Source organism: Morone saxatilis, unplaced genomic scaffold, assembly GCF_004916995.1.
Source record: "Morone saxatilis isolate NCDOM2014 unplaced genomic scaffold, NCSU_SB_2.0 Contig16, whole genome shotgun sequence".
NCBI classification, from domain to species: Eukaryota; Metazoa; Chordata; class Actinopteri; family Moronidae; genus Morone; species Morone saxatilis.
In genome coordinates this window covers 21,669,416-21,669,912 of record NW_023339718.1, presented here as the reverse complement: position 1 = coordinate 21,669,912, position 497 = coordinate 21,669,416, and positions in this window count along the sequence as shown.

Sequence of the window (497 nt, the reverse complement as noted above, 5' to 3'; positions counted from 1 at the left end):
CTACCCGAGAAACAACTAAGACTAAAAACAGGACAAAACTTGTCTCCCTATAAGAGTTACATCGAATCTCTTAATATCATACTAAGGCCTATTTGATTTTGATCATTATATGATGAGAAGGTGGAATGCTCAACCCTTTTACAGGCATACCAACTTATAAGCAAAACTTCCAAGGGTATTGTATCAATTCGTGATCATAATCTGGTGCCAAGTATAATTTCTCTTTTATTGTTTTAAACGGCGTTTAACATCGCAACTTTAAGATAACATATATTACCTCAATTACACTATACATCGACTGGGAAAAGAGATATAATTTTCCCTCCAAACTTCAGACTCAGAAGCAACAGGTTACCACATGATTACAAATATTAGGAGAGGGCAAGATTCATTATGCAACAACCTTCAAAAGCATTATTAAAAAAAGACCAACTCTAAAAATTACTCTAGATGCACGATATACTTAACACACACATACTTACCTGCACTCATTGTTT